The sequence below is a fragment of the Somniosus microcephalus genome, chromosome 10 (genome assembly GCF_052327205.1).
Source record: "Somniosus microcephalus isolate GS21.2 chromosome 10, FLI_Smic_1.0, whole genome shotgun sequence".
Taxonomy (NCBI): domain Eukaryota; kingdom Metazoa; phylum Chordata; class Chondrichthyes; order Squaliformes; family Somniosidae; genus Somniosus; species Somniosus microcephalus.
The window spans coordinates 102,765,380-102,793,223 of NC_140996.1; positions in this window are offsets into that span (position 1 = coordinate 102,765,380).

The following is a 27,844-nucleotide window of genomic DNA, read 5'->3' on the forward strand; positions in this document are numbered from 1 at the left end:
AATTGTAAACGCTGTGGTTACAAACACCAGTTAAGACAATGCCCAGCGTTTGGAAAAATGTGCACAAAGTGTAATGGAAAGAATCACTTTGCCAAACAATGCTTTTCAAAAGTACAAACTAAGAAAGGGCAACGAGTTAATGTAATTGAGGACACTGATTTAAGTGAGACAATTTTTGTAGGAATGGTGTCATGTGACAATATCAAAAAGGATACAGAAAATGTGCAGCCCTCAGAAATGGACAATGCTGAACATAAAGTTAATGCAGTAAAAGAGGACAAATGAATGATCCCACTGCAGGTAAATGGAGCATTAGTTACCTTGAAACTAGACACTGGGGCAAAAGCAAACTTAATCAGTATGAGTGACATCAACAATATGAAAGAAAAGCCCAAAATACAGAAAATGTCAGTACTACTGAAGGGCTATAATGGACAGAAAATAGATAGCTTAGGTGTATGCAGACTTAAAGTGACAGTCAAAGACAAAGTGCATCATCTCATGTTTTCTGTTGTGGCTGAAAGGCTTGATTCACTACTGGGTGACAAAGCTTGTGAGGACTTAGAACTGGTCAAAAGAGTCTACCGTATAAACTGTGCCATAAGCAGACCAGATGACTCGGTGGATTCTGTAGTGAATAATTTCCAGGATGTGTTCAAAGGATTTGGAGTTCTACCATTCACTTACAAGATCCAGCTAAAGGAGGATGGTCAGCCAGTGGTACATGCTCCACGAAGAGTTCCAGCACCCCTGCGTGACCGGCTCAAGAATGAACTGGACAGAATGACCACACTAGGAGTCATCAGGAAAGTCGAAGAGCCAACAGACTGGGTTAACTCCATGGTATGTGTAAAGAAAAAGAACAATGATCTAAGAGTATGCATGAATCCAAAGGACTTAAATGCAAACATAAAACGTGAACACTACCAGATTCCCAAGCGAGAAGAAATCACCAGTGAAATGTTAGGTGCCAGATACTTTACAAAGCTCAATGCCTCACAAGGATTTTGGCAACTAAAACTGGATGAAGAGAGCACCAAATACTGTACCTTCAACACACCATTTGGCAGGTATTGTTTCCTCAGAATGCCTTTCGGGATAATATCTGCATCTGAAATCTTTCATAGAGTGATGGAACACATAATTGAAGGTCTGGAAGGAGTTTGGGTCTATGTTGATGACATCATCATCTGGGGCTCCACACTGAAAGAACACAATGAGAGACTGACTAAAGTGCTACAGAGCATACGCCGGAATGGACTGAAGCTCAACAAAGCCAAGTGTCAGTTTGGCGTCCAGGAAGTCACTTTCCTAGGAGATAATCTATCTGGTAAAGGAATAGAGCCAGATATGGAAAAAGTAAACGCCATACTCAAAATGTCCCGACCCACTGACAAAAAAGGAGTGCTACGCATCATGGGGATGATAAACTTCATTGGAAAGTTCATTCCTAACTTGTCAGCCAAGACAGCCTGTCTGCGAGACCTGCTACATAAAACAAATGAGTTCGCATGGACAGAAAGACATGAACAACAGTGGATAAACCTCAAAACAGTGCTGACAACCACACCTGTACTCACCTTCTTTGACCCAACCAAAAGAATCAAAGTGTCAACGGATGCATCAAAAGATGGCCTAGGTGCGGTCTTGCTACAAGCAGAGGGTGAAGATTGGAAGCCTGTTGCCTATGCCTCCAGGTCTATGACTGATACTGAGTGTCGATACGCCCAGATTGAAAAGGAATGTCTAGGCTTGGTAGTTGGACTAGAAAAGTTTCATGGCTACATATATGGACTTCCCATCTTCACAGTTGAGACAGAGCACAGCCCTCTGGTTGCCATCATAAAAAAAAACTTAATGAGATGTCTCCAAGGATTCAACGACTCATGATGAAGCTGCAAAGATATGACTTTGAACTGATCTACACACCAGGCAAATACATAGTGTTAGCAGATGCACTATCCCGAGCACCCACAATGAGTCATGGGAGCTCTACTGAAGAAGACGTGGATGTTCATGTGAGTATGGTCACTGCTGCGCTGCCCGTGTCAGACACAAAATCAAAGCAAATAGCAGAAGAAACAGTAAAAGATACAGTATTACAAACAGTAATAGAGAACATTCATCATGGTTGGCCAAAAGGTTCCTCTCCAAAATATTTTCACATAAGGTCAGAATTGAGTGTCGCAGGTGGACTATTACTAAAACAGAACAGAATAGTCATTCCACAAGCTCTACATCAAGACATGCTCAAAAGGATTCATGAGGGACACCTCGGAATTGAAAAATGCAAAAGGAGAGCAAGAGACACTGTTTATTGGCCTGGCATAAATAAGGACATTGAGAACATGATAGGCAAATGTGAGACATGTCAGAAACACCAAAACAAACAAGCAAAGGAACCAATGATAGTAGCTGACATACCAACAGCAGCATGGCAAAAGGTTGGTATGGACCTTTTTCATTTAAATGGTAAAGACTATCCAATAGTGATTGACTACTATTCTAACTATCCTGAGATGGCGCTGCTCTCAAGCACCACAGCAAGCAGTGTCATAATGCATGTGAAATCCATCTTCGCCAGACATGGAATTCCCAGGATTGCCGTTAGCGACAATGGTCCGTGTTTCAACTGTAAGGAGTGGCAACAGTTTGCAGCACATTATGACTTTCATCACATCACATCCAATCCTTTGTATGCTCAGTCAAATGGTAAGGCAGAGAAAGGTGTTCAAGTTCTCAAGCAGCTACTGAAGAAAGCGACAGAAAGCAAGTCTGATCCTTATCTCGCCCTGCTGAGCTACCGAGCCTCACCTTTAGACTGTGGTTCTTCACCTGCTGAACTACTAATGGGTCGCAAGTTGCACACCACGCTACCCTGCTGTGCAAAAGAACAGCAAAGTGAGGAACTGAGACAGAGACTTCAACTGTTAAAGCTGAAACAGAAATCATACTATGACAAGTCATCCAAAACTCTAAAACCATTGACAAAGGATGATGTTGTCAGGATTGAGGATCCAGATGCATGGAACAGGAAAGCTACAGTTCTTGAGGAAGTAGGACCAAGGTCATACACTGTGAGAACTGAGGAAGGACAGATTCTCAGGAGGAACCGCCGTTCCCTCCTAAAAACACAAGAGACTATTCAAGACCAGATTGATGACAATGCCGCAACTGCATCTTGTCATTCACCGCCAGAACAATCTCATGAAGACACATCAGACTTACTCGTGTTGAGAAGATCCACACGTGAAGTAAAAGAGCCTGATAGACTTAATCTTTGAGTACAATGTAAAGCTTTGAAAATGTGTTGACTGTTATGAAAATGTTTATGTGTATAGAGCACTAACAAAAGTGTTACTGATTTTATCTTTATTGTTTTCTTGAAAGTTGATTGATACTGATTTTGTTAAACGTCAAGGAAAGGGGGATGTTGTGATCAATAGCATGTCATTCTATAGTGGACACTAGGTGGAGCTGTAGAGCTGTATATAGCTGTATGTATAAGACTACACTACCCAGCTATATATTATATTAAGGCTACATTACCCATGAGGCTAGGCTACCCACAAGGCAGCAGTCAAGATGGAAGCCTCTACAAGATGCTGTGCAAGTCCACATGTGCTCAATAAAAGTAGCTAGCAAAAGCTAGCTGTGTTCATAATAAGAATGTCTATTTATTAATGAACATAACACCAAATCCGGCCGTTTCCATTCCTGGGCCTCACTTGGTGCGCGCGCGCATAGGCCCAGGTATCCCAGGGGCGCATGCGGTTCGCAAGCGTCCCTGGGATCACGTGGGCCAGGCGAGCCAATGGGAGACCAGCCATATAAATACTGTGGCTACAAGAGCAGGCCAGAGGCTGGGAATTCTGCGGCGAGTGTCTCACCTCCTGACTCACCAAAGCCTTTCCACCATCTACAAGGCACAAGTCAGGAGTGTGATGGAATACTCTCCACTTGCCTGGCTGAGTGCAGCTCCAACAACACTCAAGAAGCTCGACACCATTCAGGATAAAGCAGCCCGCTTGATTGGCACTCCATCCACCTTCAACATTCACTCCCTCCACCACCGGCGCACTGTGGCTGCAGTGTGTACCATCTATAAGATGCACTGCAGCAACTCGCCAAAGCTCCTTCAACAGCACCTTCCAAACCCGCGACCTCTACCACTTAGAAGGACAAGGGCAGCAGACGCATGGGAACATCACCACCTACAAGTTCCCCTCCAAGCCACACACCATCCTGACTTGGACCTGTATCGCCGTTCCTTCACTGTCGCTGGGCCAAAATCCTGGAACTCCCTTCCTAACAGCATTGTGGGTGTACCTACACCATATGGACTGCAGCGGTTCAAGAAGGTGGCTCACCACCATCTTCTCAAGGGCAATTAGGGATGGGCACTAAATGCAGGCCTAGCCAGCCAGCGACGCCCACATCCCATCAATGAATTTAAAAAAAAGAAGGGAATCCCCCTTCATACTATTGACAGATAGACCTGTCAAAAGTATGAATGGGGATCACTGAAAAAAGACATCAAAACATTAAATACATATTTTAAAAACCATCACGTTTTTAAAATGAGTTAAAATTACATTAAATTTAATATTTTAAACAAAAATTTAACTTTTTGAAAAAAATAATTAAAGTTTTTTAAGGAGCTAAAAATAAACTTACCGGCCTAGAAATTCAGTCTGGCCACTTTTGGGGCGGTAAAGTCAGGCGGTCGCTAAAGTTAGCGCCCGCCGGAAAGTGTAGGCCACTTCGCCGAAATTCAGTAGATTTGGCCAAGAGTTTGGCCGAGCGCTGAAACTGGCGTTGCAATGCTATCTTCAGGCGCTAAGCCGGCGATGCGGACTGATAACGCCGAGGCCGGGCGCAGCGCAGGTGCAGTCATGTTTTGATTGACAGCAGACACCCTGACGCCGGCCAGCTCTTAAAGGGGGAAGGGTCGACTTTGACTGCTGCCACGCCCTGCATAGTGGAGCCCTGCAGCTAGGCCTCAACACTGCTGGTGGACCCAAATAGCGCCTGAAGCCATGGAGAAGGCCCGTGAACGAGCGCAGCGCTTCTCCCAGCATGCTTTGAGGGTGCTGGTTAATGGTGTGGAAAAGAAAAGAGAGATCTTGTGCCCGGACAGTGGCAAGAAGGCTCCCAGGAGGCAGTACAGGAGAGCCTGGAAGAAAATCGCCCACAGGGTGTCATCCACCAGCGATGTCCCCAGGAGTGCGGACCAATGCCGCAAGAAGTACAACGACCTCACTCGGATGGTGAAGGTGAGTACCCTTTCCAGTGTCCTCCTCATCCTTGCATGTGCACCTCACATTATGGGCAAAGGGACCTCAAAGGCCTAATGGCCAGCCCTCCTCCCGCGGCTATGGCACTGGCATGATCATCAATAGCACTTTCTGCACTTAACACACTGGCCAAGCTATTCGACCATGGGAGGCAGTGCACACAGCAACAGGGCACCACACTGGCCAAGCTATTCGACCATGGGAGGCAGTGCACACAGCAACAGGGCACCACACTGGCCAAGCTATTCGACCATGGGAGGCAGTGCACACAGCAACAGGGCACCACACTGTACTTAGAGGCCGTCCTTTCTCTTGCAGGCCAAGCTGGCACGGAATTTGAGGAGCCAGTCTGCCACCGGGGGAGGCCGTCCCCAGTACCAGGCGCTCAGTGAGCTGGAGGAGAGCGTGGCTCGACTCATGCATGGCCGGGTGACTGGCCCTGTTGCCATTGGAGATGCGGACCCTGTACTGGGACCCACTGGTAAGGACATGACCGGTTGGACCTCTCTCGTTGCCCTTGCGCTTCAGATCTACATCCTTTCCCACTGTCCGACCAATGCGCATAATGCCACCACTCATGCCTCCCTCGCTGACGCCCTGTCCTCACTCTAAAGCTACTCTTGTGCCTTCCTGCTTTCAGCTGGTGAGGAGGAGGTGGTCCCTGAAGCTCAGAGTGCCAGGCCCTTGGAGGAGGAGGACGACGAGGACCAGGAGGAAGGCGGCACATCGGGGGAACCCTCATCCGCGCCAGGGGATGGCAATGGAGGGGAGACGTCTGGCCTGGAGGAGAGGCAGGGGGAAGTGTTGCAGGGGGGTGTAGCTCCTGGGCCCAGTGGGGTCGAGGCACGCGGGAAGGGTCGGGCAGCACGGCGGCCTTCTCCCCAGAGGGGGGAAGTGTTGCAGGGGAGGGCAGTTCCTGGGCCCAGTGGGGTCGAGGCACGCGGGAAGGGTCGGGCAGCTCGGCCGATGATGAAGGCCAATTGGATGGGCAAGTTTTGTTATTCCTCCCCAGGTTGTGGGAGTGACAGATGTTTTTGACTGTTTTTTGGGGGTCTCGTCTGTTTTTCTGTTTCATGTGGGAAGGGCCCTGAGTTTGTAAAATAAAGCTTTTTATTTATTCAGCATGTCCAGGTGTCATGTTTCAAGTGGTTGTTGCGTTAACCGGCTGAGGGCTTGCGGAGCAGCTGCATTCAGGTGCGTTCATTGCCACAGGCCATTCCCTGACAGGGGGCCTAGAAGTGTCGTTCAATAAGCCGCCGGCGGACGGCCCTTGGACCTTGTGGCTCCCTCCTGGGCTGGTACTCCTCCTCCTCCTCCTCCTCCTCCTCCTCATGGTCCTCCTGCTCGTCCTCCTGAGGTGGTGGTGCAATGTCAGGTGGCAGTGCCTGAGTCCTGCGGATAGCCAGGTTGTGCAGCATGCAGCACACGACGACGAACTGGGAGACTCTATCCGGCGAATACTGTAGAGATCCGCCGGAACGATCCAGGCAGCGGAACCGTTGCTTGAGGATGCCAATCGTTTGCTCTATGATGTTCCTTGTGGCTTGATGGCTTTCGTTGTATGCCTCCTCCGCTGGGGTCCTGGGCGCGCGGAGCGGGGTCATGAGCCATGTACACAAAGGGTAGCCCTTGTCCCCAATAAGCCATCCCCTTGGTGGAGGCTGTGCCTCGAACATGTCAGCCACAGTAGTCTGGCGCAGGATAAATGCATCGTGGCTGCTTCCTGGAAAGCGGGCATTGACAGCTAGGATGCGCTGTCTGTGGTCACACACCAGCTGTACATTGAGGGAATGGTAGCCCTTCCAGTTGCGGTAATCCTCGGCATTGTCGATAGGTGCCCGCATAGCCACATGCGTGCAGTCAATGGCGCCCTGCACCATGGGGAAGTCCGCGATCCTGCCAAATCCGACTGCACGCTGCTCCTGCCTCTCTAGGGTCATGGGGAAGGAGATGAATTGGTGTCTCCTGCGAAAAGTGCATCGGTGACCTGCCGGATGCAGCGATGCGCGGCGAACTGGGAGATGTTCGCTATGTCCCCAGCAGCGGCTTAGAAGGAGCCGCTTGCATAAAAGTTCAGAGCCACCGTGACCTTCACTTCCACCGAGAGAGACGTCCTGCACATCAGCTGTGGACGCAGATCTCTGTGAAGCAGCTGGCAGATCTCTGCAGCCACCTCCCTTCTGAAGCGCAGCCTCTTAACACAATGTGCCGCAGTCATGGTGAGATAGGACACCTGCTGCCGGTATTGCCTGAGTGGGTAAGGCCTACGTTGCCAATGCCTGATGGCCCCTCTGCGTCTAGGCATGGCTGGCCCTCTCACACAGCGTCTGCGAGCCCTTCGCACATAATGCTGCAACTGAGGGTTGGAACCCCATACAGCCCCCATAATAAACTTGCAAACAGTGAAATCACAATGATTCAAATGTCAAAGCTCTGGCCAGAAGCCAAAAATACCTCTCCTATGTTGTCCCAAATCAGTAAGCTCTGTTCCTTGGTCTCTGTCCAGAAATCCAAAGCAGTAAAGTCATTGCAGCAAAATGGCTGGGCTTTATAGGTCAGTGTAAGTGCCCTTTATTTAGTGCTCCCCGAGGCCCACAGGGCCTCTGTTGCGTTCCACTTCACAGTTCTTAACAGCGCCACGCCCACATTGGGCGGGCGCCACTGAATTTCCGGTTTGGGGCGCACAAACAGCGTTGCACGACGAAATGACGTCATAAGCTGCGCGCGCAGCTGAGCGGGCGCAAACACTTTGCGCCGGCGCTAAATGTCTACTGAATTTGGGCGTAGGCGCAGATCGGCCTGCACCCGGGCGCTAAGTGCCTAGCGCTGGAAATATACCGCTCTTATGGCGTTAACGGCTGGCGAATGCAACTGAATTTCTAGGCCACCTTTTTTAAAAGGACCAGGCATAAGATTTTTAAAGGATTTCAGCGGGCAGAGGTTCTGCAGAAAGCGGAACTCTCCTCCCGCAAAGGCCCTTCTCCAGGGCAGGTGTGCGATCTGTCAAGAGAATTCTTGACAGATCGGAAGTGCCGGTTTTCAGCGCATGTGCTTTGCTTGCCTGAAATCGGCACTTGCGAGGTCCCTACGGGTATGTACACAGCTCGTACACACCCATAGGGATCGGAAAATACAGGCCATTGTGTGCATAATTGAAACAGATGTCAACGCTGGTTACGTATAACTATGCAATGTCTCTCAAGTCCAGGCTGACATCCAATTCAGTACTCAGGCAGCGCTGCACTGTCAGAGGGGCAGTACTCAGGCAGCGCTGCACTGTCAGAGGGGCAGTACTCAGGCAGCGCTGCACTGTCAGAGGGGCAGTACTCAGGCAACGCTGCACTGTCAGAGGGGCAGTACTCAGGCAGCGCTGCACTGTCAGAGGGGCAGTACTCAGGCAGCGCTGCACTGTCAGAGGGGCAGTACTCAGGCAGCGCTGCACTGTCAGAGGGGCAGTACTCAGGCAGCGCTGCACTGTCAGAGGGGCAGTACTCAGGCAGCGCTGCACTGTCAGAGGGGCAGTACTCAGGCAGCGCTGCACTGTCAGAGGGGCAGTACTCAGGCAGCGCTGCACTGTCAGAGGGGCAGTACTCAGGCAGCGCTGCACTGTCAGAGGGGCAGTACTCAGGCAGCGCTGCACTGTCAGAGGGGCAGCACTCAGGCAGCGCTGCACTGTCAGAGGGGCAGCACTCAGGCAGCGCTGCACTGTCAGAGGGGCAGTACTCAGGCAGCGCTGCACTGTCAGAGGGGCAGTACTCAGGCAGCGCTGCACTGTCAGAGGGGCAGTACTCAGGCAGCGCTGCACTGTCAGAGGGGCAGTACTCAGGCAGCGCTGCACTGTCAGAGGGGCAGTACTCAGGCAGCGCTGCACTGTCAGAGGTGCCACCTGACAGATGAGACGTCTGCCCTGTCTGCCCTCTAAAGTTCTAAAGTGGACATAAAAGATCCCACGGCACTATTTTGAAGAGCAGGGGAGTTCTCCTGATGTCCTGGCCAATATTTACCCCTCAGCTAATATCACTGAAATAGATTATCTGGTCATTATCTCATTGCTGTTTAAGGAACCTTGCTGTGCGATATTGGCTGCCACGTTTCCTACATTACAACAGTAACCACACTTCAAAACTACTTCAGTGCCTGTAAAGCACTTTGGGATGCCCTGAGGTTGTGAAAGGCGCTATATAAATGCAAGTTCCTTCTGTCTTCAAGTTAATCATATTTATTTTTTGTTTTCAAAGTATTTTTAAGTGTAGCCCCCATTTTTACTACTGTACTGTGATTGGAGCTGACAATGTTACTAATGGCTCAACATTAAACTCTGAGCTTCTCTAATTGTGCTGTTAGTCCCTTTTCCCATTAAACTGGGGAGAAGCAGGGCATAAAATTATAATAATATCAACCACAAGGGCAACTGTGTTAACTAATTTGCAAATTCGTCTCATTCTGGTTTCAAAATTTGAAGCACATTACAATAATCAAAGTAAGATCTGTCTGAATCAAAAGGCCTGGGTTTAGTGCCCCTCCCACCACATGCTGGCAAGAATGGTTTGAGTAGGAGCTTAAGATTGTCGGGGGGTGGGGTCATGCCCTGCTCGCGATGCATTCACATTCCCCCTTCCATCTTAACTTGCCTGAATTCAGACACGGGAAGGCCACCCATCGCAGAATAGAAGGAGCCTAATATAAATGGTGAGGTTGCATCCTGGTGACACCATCAAGATAAGCATGCCATTTAACTGTGGGCCCAACTAAGGCATGCACAATCCTGAAGTCTCGAGGCCACGGTAAGTTCAATTTTTAATCATTTTTAAAGATACCAAAATGGTGCTTATGCCCACCTGTACCAAGGTGCCCTCCAACTAATCCCACAAACCCTGGTGAATTCACTACTGGAGAACAGTGTGATCTTGGTGTAACCATCGGGATTACAACCTATGGACTTTCAGCCCCAGAGATTCTGCCTATGAGTGGTCTTCACTTCTGGGACCATAATTTTTAAGGCAGAAGCAATTTGTTTTTTGTTAAATGTCACATTATGCCTGGAGAAAAATGTCAAACTGAACCCTATTCTAATATCTTTGACTAGATTGGGAGATTGGCTGCTCCAGGCATTTAATGCACCGATATGAGGTAAATTTATTAATTTTTTTTTAGAGCTTACATAAGCGATAATTTCAGATGTCAATTGTCTCCGTAAATGCCTCTTAAATGATAAAACACCAACTAAACCATTTTACTTACCTAAAGTAATAACTGGTTTCTCAGTGATAAACAACTCACTTGTACTTCTGTGGCAAGCAGTATTTTTTGATATTATTCTCTTGGAAAGAGTTATCATGGTGTCTTACACCTTAACAGAATGGTTCAACACCTTGTTCAGAAATCATAATTATAATAAACAAGAACACACGAACACTAACTGTAGTGTATGTACATTTAAGGGGAGAACTACTTTTTACAGCTCCTGTATACTGTAGTACCGGCAGTGACCACACCTGTATATAACCGAGTAGGGATCTGTACAGTTAGTTTTAGAGTAACCCTCATCCAGTAAACACCTGTTGATTGTTCCCTGCAGTCTCTTGTCTAATTATTGAAGGACACACCACATCAAGATACATAGATCTAACATTGGTGACGAGAAGATTCAAACCTACCTGCAATTCTGCATCACCTCCCAGGGATTCGCTCCTGGAGAACAGTGAAAAAAGAAGGCCGAGTCCAGAAGCACGGGCGTCGACCATCCAGCAGAGACTTGAGCATCGCAGGGGAGGCTGTTGAGAGCTGGGCTTGGTTCTCCAGTCATGGTGGTCCAGCGAGACGGGCTGGCAACAGGTACAGCGCAGACCCTTCCCAGACAGCGGCAGCTAGAGCTGACTGACAGCACAGAAAAAGGCCGAGCAGCGTCGACGGCAGAAGAGAGAGGGTAGAGCGCACAGGGCGCAGCCGGTGTTCAGGACCGAGCGGCGTCGACGGGAGAAGAGAGAGGGTAGAGCGCACAGGGCACAGCGGGTGTTCAGGGCCGAGCGGCGTCAACGAGAGAGAGCAGAGCGCAGCCGGTGTTCAAGGGCCGAGCAGCGTCAGCGGGGAAGAAAGGAAAGCGCGGGAGACGCCATTTTGAGCCGCAGCGGAGAAGAAGGGAGAGCGCGGGAGACGCCATTTTGAGCCAGTCTAACCACACCCAGGGATGCCGAAGAGTGTGTAGTGTCCGAGGATCAATAATACTCAGACTGCAGGAGAACAATAAAACAGGTATTTACTGAACAGAGAGTAATTCAAGACTGACGTACAGAAGCCTGCTATGGCTTTATATACAGGGGTGGTCACTGCCGGTACTGCAGCATAGAATCAGTTCTTCTCTTAAAGGTACATACACAACAATTCCTCCCCTTTTAGATAAACAGTACATAACATTCATTTAACAACTAAATAATAACTAATTACAATTACAATTTTCTCTGTACTATATACATCAACTGAAATAATCATTTATAAGTTCAGTCTTTGAGGAGGCTTCCTGATCCTGACTGGATAACGCCTTTCTCGAGTATCCTGTCCTTGCGGCGGAGTTGATTCTGGTTCATTGTCATTGGTTGGTTAGTCAGCTTCCAATACCACTGCTTCTGAGGTAGATGCAATCTGTACTACGGGTTGATTACCAGGTGCACCTGCTCGTGGTATGGGTTTGGCTTGTTCCTGTGACTCTAGAATCTGGTCAGCATGGGGTCTCACGATGCTCTCTCCAACGTCCACTGTGTACATTAGTGGTCCCTGCTGTGTGCATATCGTTCCTGGCTGCCATTTTTCTGTTCGGTAGTCGCGGGCCAAGACTGGTTGCCCTATCTTGAAGCTCCTGGTTGGCTTCTCATTTATGTGCTGGAATTGCTTATCCTCAACATCTCGTCTTATGTTTGGTTTGAGCAAATCCAGGCGACATCTTAGCCTTCGGCTGAAGAACATTATGGCTGGAGTTTGGTTGGTGACTGCATGTGTCGCATTCCGGTAAGCAAACAAGAAATTATCCATCTTGTGTTGTAGTGGTATGTCGTCATTATGCATTGCCTTTAAAGCCTTTTTAAAGGTCTGAACAAACCTCTCAGCCAATCCATTTGTGGCTGGATGATATGGGGCAGATGTGTAATGTTTCACCCCATTATTACTCAGAAACCTCCGGAAATCCTCGGACACAAACTGTGGCCCATTGTCGGAGCAAATCTGTTCAGGCAAGCCATTCCTGGCGAAGATGGTCCGTAGGACTGCAATAGTTTTCTCCGTGGTGGTGGAGGACATTTTGATGACCTCTGGCCATTTTGAATGGGCGTCCACAGCGATTAGGAACATGGAGTCCATAAATGGACCAGCAAAATCAATGTGTACCCATTGCCATGGAGATGAGGGCCACTCCCATGGATGTAGCGGGGCCTGTGGTGGAGCGTTTTGGACCTTCTGGCATCCTGTGCATCTCTTGGTCATATCCTCGATTTCTTTATCAATTCCCGGCCACCACACAAACGCCCTGGCTAGGCTCTTCATTTTTACCCCTCCCAGATGACCCTCATGAAGCTCATTGAGCAATCTATCTCTCAACTTGGGTGGAATTACCACTCGGGATCCACACAGCAAGGTCCCCCGGCACACTGACAGCTGTTCTCTCCTTGGTGAGAATGCTGGCAACAGTGAGTCGCCATGTGCTGGCCATCCCTTCACCGTCAAATCATAGACCCGAGAGAGTGTCGGGTCATTTCGGGTTTCCTTCTCTATACTTGAGTTTGTAACAAGTAGACATTCGACTATGGTTGCATGGAATATCTCAACAGGGTCCACTGCAGGTGCTTCCTCTACCGTAGGCAACGGTAGGTGCGGCAGTCCATCAGCGTTTCCATGCTGTTTCGTACCCTTGTACTCTATGTCGTACTGATGTGCCCCTAGAAAAAGTGACCATCTTTGCAGCCGTTGCGCCGTCATCAACGGAACGCCCTTCTTTGGGTTAAAAATGGAGACCAGGGGCTGATGATCGGTCAGTAGGGTGAATTTCTGCCCGTGTAGATAGTGATTGAACTTCTTCACCCCCCCCCCCCCGACAAGGCTGAGGGCCTCCCTGTCAATCTGGGCGTAGTTACGCTCGGCTGAGGTTAACGAGCGCGACACAAAGGCTATTGGCCTCTCTGAACCGTCAAGGAATTTGTGTGACAGCACTGCTCCGATGCCGTAGGGAGACGCATCACATGCTAACCGAATCAGTATTGTTGGATTGTAATGGGCCAATACTTCTTTTGAAGTGATTAGGCATTTACATTTCTGAAAGGCACGCTTACACTCATCACTCCATTTCCATGTTACTCCAGTTTGCAGTAGGGTGTTCAGTGGGTGAGAATTGTAGATAAATTCGGCAAGAACTTATGGTAGTAGTTCACCAACCCGAGGAACGACCTCAGTTGCGACACATTTTCCGGTGCTGGAGCCTTGACTACAGCCTCAATCTTGTCCGGCGACTTATGCAACCCTTCCTCATCAATCATGTGGCCACAATACGAGACTTGTCTCCTGAAGAACTCGCATTTGGGGCGGTTGGCTCGTAGCCCATATTCCTGTAATCTCGTGAGCACCTGCTCCAGGTTGGCAAGGTGTTCACTGTCATTTTCGCCCGTAACCAGGATGTCGTCCAAATAACACTGGGTCCCCGGGATCCCTTGCAGGACTTGTTCCATTGCCCTCTGCCAAATAGACGGGGCTGATGCTACCCCGAATACCAGTCGATTGTACTGGTAAAGGCCTTTGTGAGTGTTTATCGTGAGGTATTTCCTAGATGCTTCTTCCACCTCCATTTGTAGATACGCTTGGGCCAGATCAATCTTTATAAAGCGTTTCCCTCCAGATAGTGAGGTGAAAATATCTTCTATCCATGGAAGTGGATATTGTACTGTGTGCAGGACTGGGTTCACAGTTACCTTGAAGTCCCCACAGATGCGATCCTTCTTCGGTTCCCCAGGCGTGCTGCTCAATGATTTCTTCATTACAGGAACGATGGGTGTGGCCCACTCACTCCAGTCCCCCTTGGACAGCACACCCGAACGCTCCAGACTCTCCAGCTCTGCTTCAACGGCTGGGCGGATCGCGTAAGGTACCGGTCTAGCCTTAAAAAATTTTGGGTTTGCGTTATCTTCGACTTTTATCGTTGCCGTTACTCCTTTTAGAGTCCCATGTCCTTGTTGGAACACCTCTTCCGCGTCAGATAGAATTTTTGACAGTCATCCAGGTGTGACGTCATCATCCTTTTTATCAGTCACAGTTAGTGGTGGTCCTCCATCCGGTAGTATATATAGATACAGTTTCTGTGTTTCCTTGCCGTTGTATTCAACTGGCACCCTTATTTTTCCTCTGGGGTAGACTTTTTGCCCCGTGTATGTCTTCAATACAATGGACGTGTCCTTCAAGGGTATGTGTGAGAATAGCCGCTCATAGTCTCATCGATTCATGACAGTTAGGGCTGATCCTGTATCCAATTCCATCTTTACTCGGGACCCTGCTATCATGAGGGTGACCCAAATGGTTCGGTGATCCTCCTTTGTGATCACGTTGTGTAACTTTAGACAACTTAGTCTCCTGCTCCCAGAGTCATTATCACTCTCCTGATCTTCCGAACTACTGTCTGTCAATTTTTTTACTTTCTTGTACTTTTCCTTAGTAGTTCTTGTAGTGTTGGTTTTCTTTCCCGACCTGCAGACTCTTGCTATATGTCCCATTTTCCCACATTGCCTGCATATTTTTCCTTAAACCAGCAGTCCTTCTGATTATGGGTTGTTCTGCCGCAGCGATAGCACTTTTCTGCTCCATACGCCATTTCGTTAGCGCTGTATTCTTGTGGTTTCTGTTGTATTTCCACAGCTCCCCGTGCTGCTGCTTCGTAGGATACTGCCACGCTGAAAGCCTGTTCTAGCGTCAGGTCCTTTTCCGAAAGTAGTCATTTCTGGGTTCCTTCACTCTGGTGCCCGCAGACAAACTTATCCCGTAAGGTGTCTGCCAGTCCTGCTCCGAACTGGCAGTGCTTCGATAACTTGTGTAGTTCCGTAAGATAGTCAGCATTGTTCTCATCTTTGTGTTGGTTTCTTTTATGGAACTTGAATCTTTCTGCTATCAGCAGCGGTGTAGGGTTTAGGTGTTCCTGTAAGATATTAACAATCTCTTCAAAACTTTTCTCCATTGGTTTGCTGGGGTAATTAAATTCTGCAATAGACCGTACGTTCTCGCGCCCATCAAATTTAATAATACCGATGCCTCCTTTCCACTGGCCACCTCATTGGCATTGCAGTACACTTAAATTCTTTCCGCATACATGGTCCAGTCTTCTACCTCATTGTCGAAAGCAGTGATACTGCCACTCTTCGGCATCTTGTTGATTTAAAATGGCGCCTCCCGCGCTTTTTCTTCTTCCCCAATGTAATGAAATGGCGCCTCCCGCGCTTTTCCTTCTTCTCCAATAGAATAAAATGGCACTTCCCACGCTTTTCCTTCTTCCCCTTGCTGCCACGCTGCTCCTAGCGTTCTACAGGGTAATGGCGGTGACCCGCGGCTTCGGCGCATCTCACTTTTCCTTCCCCGCGTTCTATCCTCTCCACGCTGCCCTGTTCTTGAGCACCGACCGCGCCCTGTGTGCTCCACCCTCTCTCTCTCTCTCTTCTTCCCGATGACGCTGCACGGCCCTTTTGCAGAGCCGCTCGATCGAGCCCGAGCCCGCTGCAGTCCGGAAGGGTCACCGCACTACCTGCTACCAGCACGACTTGCTGGAACACCTCGACTGGGGAGCCAGGCCCAGCTCTCCACAGCCTCCCCTGCAACTCTCCGATGGATCCCTGGGCGGTCGCCCGCGGTCGACGCCCGCCGTTCTGAGTTCGACCTCCAAGAAGCTTCTCTTCAGGGAAAAGATCCCCGTAAGGTGATGCAGTACTGCAGGTGAGTTCAAACCTGCCCGTCGCCAGTGTAGTGACCGAGGATCAATAATACTCAGACTGCAGGAGAACAATAAAACAGGTATTTACTGAACAGAGAGTAATTCAAGACTGACATACAGAAGCCTGCTATGGCTTTATATACAGGGGTGGTCACTGCCGGTACTGCAGTATAGAATCAGTTCTTCTCTTAAAGGTACATACACAACAGAGTGGCAGTGTCACAGCGTTCGACAATGAAGTCGAAGATTGGACGACATATGTTGAACGCATAGAAGTGTACTGCAAGGCGAATGAAGTGCCAGATGACAGGAAAGCGCTGGTATTGTTGAATTCAATGGGTGCAAAAACGTATGGCTTACTGTGAAACCTAGTAACCCCAGAGAAGCCAGTGGAAAAGGATTTTGAAAACATAGTGTCAATCCTACAGGACCACTTAGACCCCACACCGCTGCTGATAGCGGAAAGATTTAAGTTTCACAAAAGGAACCAGCATAAAGATGAAATTAATGCTGAGTTTTTAACGGAACTGCGCAAGCTATCGAAACACTGCCAGTTTGGAACGGGACTAGCAGATACTTTAAGGGACAAGTTTGTGTGTGGGCTTCAAAGTGAAGGAACCCAGAAACGGTTTCTATCAGAAAAGGATCTTACGCTGGACAAGGCTTTCAGCATGGCAGTATCACATGAAGCAGCAGCATGGGGCGCGGCAGAGATACAATGGAGACCGCAAGAATATGGCACAAATGAAATGTCATACGGAACAGTGAAGTGCTATCGCTGCGGCAGAACAACACACGACCATAAGGATTGCTGGTTCAAGGACCAAGTGTGCAGACAGTGTGGAAAAGTAGGACACATAGCAAGAGTCTGCAGGTCGGAAGCGAAAACCAGCAGCAAGAAATCCCCACAGGAGAAGTACAAGAAGGTACATAAGGTGACGGAGAGTAGTGCAGATGAACAGAAAAGTGATACAGACTCTGGAAGCAAGGAGCTGGGTTGTCTGAAACTACATAATGTGATCAAAACTGAGGATCACCAAACTATCTGGGTCACGCTCAAGATAGCCGGAGTCCAAGTGAAAATGGAATTGGACACAGGATCAGCCCTAACAGTCATAAACCGAAGGGACCACAAGTGGCTATTCTCACATATACCCTTGAGAGATACAGAGATTGTCTTGAAGATGTACACGGAGCAAAAAGTCTGCCCCAAAGGAAAAATAAGGGTGAACGTTATATATAACGGCAAGGAAACACCAAAAATGGACCTATATGTATTGCCAGATGGAGGACCACCACTACTAGGACGTGAATGAATCCGGAAGATACAGCTAGATTGGCATTCCATACAAGCACTGACTGTAGATGCCAAAAAGGATGACGACATAACACCTGGACGACTGTCAAAAATGCTAACTGACGCACAAGAAGTGTTCCAGGAGGGACTCGGAACACTAAAAGGCATAACAGCGACGATCAAAATAGAGGAAAATGCAAGCCCAAAGTTTTTTAAGGCCAGACCGGTACCTTATGTGATCACCCAGCCGTCGAAGCAGAGCTGGAAGGTTTGGAACTTTCAGGAGCACTGTCCAAAGTGGACTGGAGCGAGTGGGCTACAACCATCATTCCTGTAATGAAGAGGTCATTGAGTAATACGCCTGGGGAACCAAAGAAGGTTCGCATCTGTGGGGACTTTAAGGTGACAGTGAACCCAGTCCTTCACACTGTACAATATCCGCTTCCGCGGATTGAAGATATTTTCGCCTCGCTATCTGGAGGGAAACGCTTCACTAAGATTGATCTGGCCCAGGCGTACCTGCAAATGGAGGTAGAAGAAGCCTCGAAACAGTACCTCACGATCAACACTCATAAAAGTCTCTATCAATACAACCGGCTGGTGTTTGGGGTAGCATCAGCTCCGGCTATTTGGCAAAGGGCAATGGATCAAGTCCTGCAAGGGATTTCAGGGAGCCAGTGTTATTTGGACGACATCCTGGTCACGGGCGAAAATGACAGTGATCACCTCGCCAACCTGGAGCAGGTGCTCATTAGATTGAAGGAATATGGGCTCCGAGCTAATCGCCACAAATGCGAGTTTTTCCAGAAGCAGATCTCGTATTGTGGCCACGTTATTGATGAAGAGGGGCTACATAAGTCCCCTGAAAAGATTGAGGCAGTAGTCAAGGCTCCAGCACCGGAAAATGTGTCACAACTGAGGTCGTTCCTCGGGCTGGTGAACTACTACCATAAGTTCTTGCCGAATTTGTCTACAGTACTACACCCACTGAACGGGGGTACCATGGAAGTGGAATGACGAATGTAAACGAGCTTTCCAGAAGTGCAAAGAATTGATCACATCAAAAGAGGTGTTGGCTCATTTCAACCCAGCACTACCCATTCGGTTGGCGTGTGATGCATCACCCTATGGCATTGGAGCGGTGCTGTCGCACAAATTCCCGGACGTCTCGGAGAGGCCAGTAGCCTTTGCATCTCGGTCACTAACCTCAGCCGAGCGTAACTACACCCAGATTGACAGGGAGGCCCTCAGCCTAGTGTGGGGAGTGAAAAAGTTCAACCACTATCTGCACGGGCAGAAGTTCACCTTGCTGACTGACCACCAACCACTTGTCTCCATCTTTAATCCAAAGAAGGGCGTTCCGGTGATGACTGCGCAACGGCTACAAAGATGGTCCCTTTTTCTAGGGGCGAACCAATATGAAATCGAGTATAAGGGCACGAAACAGCATGGAAACGCTGATGGGCTATCACGCCTGCCACTGCCTACTGCGGAGGAAGCACCAGCAGTGGACCCTGTCGAAATATTTTATTCGACTATAATTGAACGCTTGCCAGTAACTAACGCTGATATAGAGAAGGAGACCCGAAATGACCCGACACTGTCTCGGGTATATGACTTGACGGTGAAGGGATGGCCAACACATGGCGACTCACTGTTGCCAGCATTCTCATCCAGAAGAGAACAGCTGTCAGTATGCCAGGGGACCTTGATGTGTGGATCCCGAGTGGTAATTCCACCCAAGTTAAGGGAGAGAGTGCTCAATGAGCTTCACAAAGGCCATCTGGGAGGGGTGAAAATGAAAAGCCTTGCTAGGGCGAGTGTGGTGGCCAGGGATCGATCAGCAAATCGAGGACCTGACAAAGAGCTGCTCAGGATGCCAGAATGTCCAAAATGCACCACCACATGCCCCTCTACACCCATGGGAGTGGCCCTCATCTCCATGGCAACGGGTGCATATTGATTTTGCTGGTCCATTCATGGACTCAATGTTTTTAATAGCCGTGGATGCGCACTCGAAATGGCCTGAGGTGATCAAAATGTCCTCCACCACCACGGAGAAAACTATTGCAGTCCTACGGACCATATTTGCCAGGAATGGCTTGCCAGAGCAGATTTGCTCTGATAACGGACCACAGTTTGTGTCCAAAGAGTTTCGAAGATTTATGAAAAGGAATGGGGTAAGGCATTACACATCCGCCCCGTATCATCCAGCCACAAATGGATTGGCTGAGAGGTTCGTACAAACCTTTAAAAAAGCAGTAAGGGCCATGTGCGATTACGACATTCCACTGCAGCATAAGGTGGACAATTTCCTGTTAGCCTACAGAAATGCGACACATGCAGTCACCAACCAGACCCCGGCCATGATGTTCTTTAACCGAAGGTTGAGATCTCGTCTGGATTTGCTCAGACCAAATGTACGAAGAGATGTTGAGAATAAGCAATTCCAGCACATCAATGAGAAGCCGACAAGGAGCTTCAATGTAGGGCAACCAGTCTTGGCCCGCGACTACCGAACAGAGAAATGGCAACCAGGAACGATATGCACACGGCAGGGGCCACTAATGTACACAGTGGATGTTGGGGAGAACATTGTGAGACGCCATGTTAACCAGATCCTAGAGTCACAGGAACGAGTCAACCCCATGTCTCGCATACCTGGTGATGAACCCGACATACAGGTAGCATCTACCCCAGAAACAGTAGCATCGGAAGCTGATGAACCAACCGACGACAGGGGGCCAGAATCGCCTCCGCACCAAGAGCAAGACACTCAGGAAAGGCGCTATCCAGAAAGGATCAGGAAGCCTCCCCAAAGACTGAATTTATAAATAGACTATTTTCAGTTAATGTTGCATGTTAAAAGTATTAATTGTAAGTAGTTGATATTTAATTGTTAAATGAATGTTATGGTACTGTTAATCTAAAAGGGGAGGAATTGTAGTGTATGTACTTTTAAGGGGAGAACTACTTTTTACAGCTCCTGTATACTGTAGTACCGGCAGTGACCACACCTGTATATAACCCTGAGTAGGGATCTGTACAGTTAGTTTTAGAGTAACCCTCATCCAGTAAACACCTGTTGATTGTTCCCTGTAGTCTTTTGTCTAATTATTGAAGGACACACAACATCAAGATACACAGATCTAACACTAACATTTAAATTTAAGGGACAGTGAGACTTGATGTGTAGGCATTATTTGCTAAATAAATCTTATAGTCAAGTAACAATTTGGCCTGTTTGCAAATTAACAGGCAGTGGTGGGTACGTAAATAGGTCCATATCCCTAGCAGATCCTTATTAAATTGATGTTTCTAAAACCAGATTGACTATCCAGAATTGGTAGCAACAGGTGGAATGGCAGTAAATGGGGACTCTGAAAGTTAAACGTCTTTCTCGGCAAGAAGGTCCTCTTATGTGACAGCAAAAATGAACGATGAAAGCAAACTATGAACAATAATGAAATATCATCCATTACTTCTCCTGGTTGAGAACACTGAAATGTTTTTGCCCTCTTATAATCCACATCAAGGTCCTGCTCTAATTCATACCATGCCCTTGTGGAAGAGATAGGAGCAGTTGCATTAGTGAATCAAACCAAAGAAATAAATCCATTTAAACAACCTGTCACCATCAATCATTCATCGCTCACCTTGTTCCTCACTAGACAGCCTTGTTTCAATCAATGAGCTTGCAGAAGTCAGCAAAACATGGCAACTGTTCAAAGCAAACAAAATATTTTTTTCCGTAGATTTGCTAAATGTGGATTTAGAATTCCTTCTACTCTCAGGCCTTAAAATGTTATTGAGTCTTCATTCTTATTTAGCACTTGACGAGTTGACCTAAAAAAATAGACAAGTAAATGTCAGCTGATTCTTTTCACATCAGGTGGGTTTTTTTTCTAATAGAATCCTTAAATGCCTGCTTAAATTGTTTAAATCTCAAAATCATGTTATTAGTCTTATATTACAAATTACCCCAAAAAGATCAATAATACAATACAGTGTTTTCAGGGCGCGGAGCTCATTATCGACCCTAGGTAGACACTCATTATCAAACATATCGACCAACAGTGACTGTCATGACTTCTAGAATGACAACGCTGTGATGTTTAAAGCATTATAATACTTTGTACTTTCTAAATTTCAGACCACACTGAGAGATGACCAAATTTGTGTAAAAAAAACCCAGAATTCTCTTATTGTAATTTGTTTAAGCCCCATGAAGGCACTGGCATTAATTGTTTACTGTTGTGTCAAACCCTTGTTGAATTACCTCTGTCAAATGCACTATTATTGAGTGGTGCATTGTTTTAGGATAGTGAGAATATGAAACATCTAAAGCAAGTTAAATGGCAAAATATTTGGATGTGATAGATAGGACAAGTAAAGGTTAGTATAAGTTTATGCTGTAATGAACACAATGGAGACATTTCAAACAAAAACAAAAAGGAAGCCAAAATAAAGTAAGTTTGTTCTTAGGTCTGTAACCTCCATGTAAGGAACACTGAATAAACTGGTATGGAGTCACATACTGAGAGATCCTGCAAGCGCTACGTCAAACCTACTAAGTTAAATTTCTATCTTTTCTTTGTTCATTCTCGGGATATGGGTGTCTCTGGTAAGGCCAGCATTTATTGTCCATCCCTAGTTGCCCGTGAGAATGCTGGTGGTGGGCTTTCTTTTGAATCGCTGCAGTCCATGTGGTGAAGGTACTCCCACAGTGCTGTTAGGGAGGGAGTTCCAGGATTTTGACCCAGCAACAATGAAGGAACTGCAATATATGTCCAAGTCAGAATAGTGTGTGACTTGGAGGGGAACTTGGTGGCGATGGTATTCCCATGCAGCTTTTGTCCTTCTAGGTCATGGAGCTTGCAGGTTTGGGATCTGCTGTTGAATCTGAATTACCTGACCTGTTATCAAATCCTGATTTTGTGACAAAAACAACAGTTTTGTACAATTGTTGGGGCAAGATTGGCAGGACTTTCATTGGACAGTAGCTAAATATCTTTAAAAACATAATGAGGAATGTATTTTAAAGATTGCATTGTATTTCTCCTCTTTTGCTGTTAACAATAAAAACAAATTGTATGTGTGTGCATGTGGGGAAAAGAATGGGAGGGGGGTAGGAAGAAACAACCAACCAAGGAGAAAATAAAAGTTGTGTGGAAAAAAATCAGGAATATAACTAGTCAGGAATAGACCTGAACAAAATGGCTGAAACTGCAAAGAACAGGGATATACTGCATTTCCGTAAAAGCACCTTTTGGGTTTTTAAATCATAAGCAAGTTTGACAGGTATTATAGTTGCTTATATATTACTATTACAGTAATAGCAATAGTTAACAAGCATCTTAGAAAACAATCTTACTTTCATCTTATTTCGATTTTCATGATGTAGTTATACCTCAGGGGAAGGAAGAAAATGCTAGACTCCAGCATGACACTCTTACAATATCTAGCAACTCTCACTAATTCATTTTATCATTTCATATAAACACAATAAAAATAGGTTTCAAAATAAGTATTTTCCATTTTTGTGACAGCAGCTATTAAGTGTTCTGAAGAGATTGGTCACAGACATTTGTCGCCAAATGAAGAAAGAAAAAGGGGGAAAAATTTGGTTGATTAGCGCCTGCTGTTAGCGCCTCTGGTTCAGGGCACCATTGACTGTATGCATGTGGCATTGCGGGCTCCTCATGAAAATGCAGAGGTTTTCCGCAACCGCAAAGGCTTCCACTCTCTCAACTTCCAGTTGGTGTGCGACCACAGACAACGCATCCTCACTGTCAATGCCCGCTATCCTGGCAGCAGCCACGATGCATTCATTCTGCGCCAGACTGTTGTCCCAGACCTCTTCCAACCACCGCATCAGCCTCACAGCTGGCTCCTCGGGAATAAGGGTTATCCACTCTGCACCTGGCTGATGACACTGCTCCGTAACCCCAACACTCCTGCTGAACTCGCATACAACGAAAGCCATAGCGCCACCAGGAACAGACGATCGGCGTGTTGAAGCAATGGATCCAGTGTCTTGACCACTCTGGAGGAGTCCTGCAGTACCGCCACCACCCCCCCCCCCACACCCCCACACCCCCCGCTGATCGAGTCTCGCTTTAAACTGTTCTGTGCTGCATGCTTCACAACCTCGCAATTATGCTTCTCCGTAATTTGGCCCCAGTGGTTGCAGCAAGGCTGATGGAAGGCTGCTGAATCTCGGATCCAGAGACTGCAGATGGCCTTGCAGGATGACCTCGACCAGCTCTGGTTCTGGAGGGCTCGGCTGCAGACTGCACCAACTCTGAATGGGGGGCCGTAGTCTGGGCTGGCTGTGTTACAGGCTGTGGCAAGTGCAATGGCGAAGTGACAGTGCTGGGAGCAGGAATGCTGTCATCCTGAGAGAGGACAGCACCTTCCTGCTCAACCAACACACTGCCACTGCCCCGGGGCAGAACTTCAGCATCCGGAGCAATCTGCTCGAGCACAGATAGCTGGCCTGCTGCGGCACCGTGAGATACCTGGTGGACAGAGGGTGGCCCAGCAATGATGGTGGCATCAATCTGAGTCTGCATCAAAGTAATCTCAGGTTGGATGGCACCAACCACTGACTCCATTCCAGCACTAAGCCATTGCGTTGCCTCAGCCTGTGCTGCAATAGATGCTCTGCAATGAGGCAAGGATGGGTTCAAGGGTTTGCGCACAGATGACAGCTGTGCTGGCAGCTGACTCCTCCACGCTCCCAGCCAGTGCATCCATACTGTCGAGCACCCTTGTCATTGCACCCATGAGCTTTATATGCATGCTCATTGCCTGAGTATTCATCGCTGCTGTATCAAGGTCCTCATCCCAGTCCTGTGCAGCAGAACTCATGCGTGCACTCACCCCCACCCCCGAGCTTCCCTTACCCATGGCATTGTTGCAGTCCACTGGGTGCTGGAGCTTCACCTGGATCAGGTCCAAACCCCCTGCTCCCCTCCAGTGACTGTGTGGCCTGAGTGTCGGATATTTCACCCTCGGGAGACGCAGGTGGTGAGGTGTGGGCTTCGTGCTCCTCCTCCTCTCCCGCATCGCTGCCACTGGGAGGCCGAGGGACAGGCTGGTCACAGGCCAAGGCAAGGCAATGGCTTAGTGCTGGAATTGAGTGATTGGTTGGTGCCATCCACTGTCAGACTGCTCTCATGCAGTCTCAGATTGATGGCACGCAAGTGCTGACTGCTGCCATCCTCGCTGGGTCACCCACAGTCCTCCGGGGATCTCACAGTGCCGCAGCAGGCCAGCAATCTGTGCTCGAGCAGATTGCTCTGGATGCTGAGGTACTGCCCCGGGGGAGTGGCAGTGTGTTCACTATCTGAAAGCAGGAAGATAGCTTTGACGTGAGGGCAGGAAGGGAGCAAGGAATGGAGACAGTATAGTTAGATGGAAAGTGGGAAAGGCTGCTTTGTGAGGGGGAAGTGGTATGAGAGAGGACATAAAGCTGATGAACATACCATTGCTGCTGTAGGCATATGCAGACCCTTAATTTTTAATTCTTAATTTTGATATATATTGAAATGCTTTGCAGGCCAAAAGGTTTTTTTCAAACTGAAATATAACATGAAATTTGCTTTGATGTGCTTTACTAAAAAGCAGCAAACATGGTTGTGACTGCAGGAGGTAGTCATAGACAACAGAGATAAACAAACCCCCTTAGATTTTGCAGATATCATGGGGGGAATTTTGCCGGCACTCAGGGGGCGGGTTTGGAGGCGGGACTGCTGGCAAAATTGCAAAGATTGACAGCAGGTCCCGAACCCGCTGTCAACCTGCCTCCATACAATCTTCCCAAGTGTCGGGTCCCCGATTTGCACAGGGACCTGACACCTAGTGGCAGGAAGAGGATTATAGGCACTTAACTGCCTGTTAACAGGTAGTTGACAGGCAGTTAAGAGGCTTTTTTCAATTTTGACAGGTCGACTACGGGCTTCCCAATGTCCGGACACCACGCCAGGGTAAGTGTGGTGTGCTGTGGGTCGACTGTAAGGTTTGTGCATTGATGACAGCTGCAAAAGTGGTGTGAAGGTTCCAATGGCACACTGGTGAGTTTCAGAGGTAAGGAAATGTTGGGAAAGTCATTTTTTATGTATTTAGACTTTTCTGTAAGTAACAAGGTTTGAAATGTTTGTGTAGTCCCACCTCATTGGGAGAACCTCTCTCACCAGTGACAGATCACTTTTGTAACCTCACCTGCAGCTGCCATCTGTTTTATCCTAAGGAGAGAGTCACTGGAGAGTCTAGGTACAAGGGCTCACCTTTGTACAGTGATTGGCAGTGTTTGCAGCACCTCAATGCTGTCAAACACTGAAAAATCATCTGTCAAATAAAAATGTGCGTGTCCCCTTTAAGAAAACCGGCAGATGGCGCATCATCAACTGACGTCATCTGCCACCGGCTTTCTCTTAGTTGGCCGGCAAGCCCACAGGGCGGGCTTAACAAGGCCAATTGATGTAACATTACATCTGTGCGTCGGGCGTCGTTGGGGGCGGGATCAGAACCCGGAAGGCAGCTGACCCGCACCCAACTCGCACCAAAAGGTAAGATCGTGGCCCGTGTCACTAATGATTTTTTGGTAGCTAAAGGGGAGAAGTCAAACCTTTGAAGTTTTGTAATGCAGAATACGACATAACACATGAACTGTAACCAAGTGGTTTTCTGCCACTTTTGTAAACTTTAAGTGAATCAACAATTTTGGGCTTTGATGAAGGCAACTAATGGATAGCCACACAGGATGTGTAAGTGTGAAGGTTTGAAACCTCAAACAACTTACATCAAACATTAAAGGAACATTTCACTATCTCTGAATGATTGATTTACTGAGAAAGGCAAAGAAAACTGTAGAAAACACAGTGGCTAAAGAATATCGGCACTGCAGTCGGAAGAAGGTGGTTTGGCCAGTCATTTGACCTACGAGGATCAGGCTGCAGTCAGAAGGAGGGGACTGGCCAGTCTTTTCGCCTACGGAGACCTACAATCAACGCTGGACCGATCATTGGCGGGTGGTTATAGGTATGATTTCTTGTAACATTATTGGTGGACTGCTCGAGTAGTGGTTGTGGTTTTGAATCTGTCTTAGGAACAATAAAAGGTTAAAGACAGAACCCGTGTGTCTGGTGTAATTTCTCATAAGTCTCCAGTCCGAACTCTATAACCTGTTGGACGGGGTGAGGGGCAATTCCGCATGTCTTACACTGTCCCCAAGGGGGTCGACCTCTCCAGCGGCCACAGCACATGACTGGCAATGAGCCTGTGGACTCCAGTTATGTATGGGGGTGCAGCTCTGCCTGCCCTCCTTCTGTGCATTGTTGCTCCCTCCGGTTATGTGACAGCTTGGTCTGCAAGAAAAAGGACAGTGCCTGAGTGAGTCTGCAGCCATGTGTCTGGCAGATGTGCCTACCATAGTTGAATAGCTGTTATTCTCTGCAAAGTGTGGGATATGCATGTGACTTTTAGTAGATGGGCATAGTTGTTGGATGAGTGTTGGGGGATTCAGGAATTTACACCGTCTGTGCACAAAGTGAGGTTGAGATGGTGGGATGTAGAAGTTTTTCAAGCATGTACTGGCCCTGACCACCCGAGTGAGGTCGTTGAACATGTGGCACTGCGTATGTGTCCTTTGGACTAGGCTCCTGGATGAAATGTGCTGGGCAACCTCCCTCCACACCCTTGTAAACTCCTGGGACAATAGCCTTCTGCCAGTCTCTGGAAAAAGCACTGTCCTTTGGCATTCCACAGCGACAACCAGAGCCACCAATGCCTGGTTGCTAAACCAGTGAGCTCTCTCCCTGGGCCTCTGAGTAGCCATCATGAATCTTTGCTGAAAATTTTTACCTGCTTTCAGGCCGAGGTCAAGCGCTGCAATGAGCAGGGTGTGGCGGTGCAGCAAGATGGACCCTCCCCTTTAAGAACTGGACGGTGCCAGTCTGTCTGAGTACAAGGGCATTGACATTGTCTGAGCTTCAGTAGCGCTCTGAGGTAGCAACTCGTTCACCGGCGTTAGCGCCCTAAGAGAGGTGTGTAGCATTTGATTTAGCGCTCCAATCACCTTCAGGGACGCTGGAGATGAATTTTGTGATCGGCAGCGATAATTTGTGCCGGGCGCTAAAATTTGCACCCAGCCAAAACTAGAGCCCCAAAATAAGCGATACCGATTTTTTCCCCCAAAGAGAAAGAAAGAGAAAGAGAAAGAAAGAACGACAAACTTGCATTTATATAGCACCTTTCATAATCTCAGGATGCCCCAGAGGACTTCAACACCAATGGAGT